Genomic DNA, 439 nt, shown 5'->3' on the forward strand with positions numbered 1-439 from the left:
GGAGGGTGGGGGAAGGTAAAGGGCGGAGAGAAGGCCGGGGGAAGTGGAAGGCGGCAAGGCCCTGCTGGGGAATTTCTACTACAGTCATGAGCCCTGGTGGTTTCACAAGATAAGGAAGTAAAATGTAGAAAAAAATCAGGGCAAGAAAAACATGTTTTTACAAGGCCACCTGGTTGTTTCAAACTGGGGCAGGGGTACACTTAAGGCTTGGCCTCCAACACCTGACTGTTTATTTCCTATAGCTTAATTCAGTTAGGATCAACAAAATGCATATATTACATTTGGTTTTCTGTCCTTGAAGGTTTTTTTGCGGGGGGGTCTTTTTGAGACAGGGTCTCCCTGTAGCCACAGCTGTCCTGGAACTCACTATGTAGACCAGGCTGGCCTTGACTCACAGAGATCCGCCTGCCTCTGCCTCCCAAGTGCTGGGATTAAAGGC

Source organism: Nannospalax galili, unplaced genomic scaffold (genome assembly GCF_000622305.1).
Source record: "Nannospalax galili isolate Female #2095 unplaced genomic scaffold, S.galili_v1.0 scaffold430, whole genome shotgun sequence".
Lineage (NCBI taxonomy): Eukaryota > Metazoa > Chordata > Mammalia > Rodentia > Spalacidae > Nannospalax > Nannospalax galili.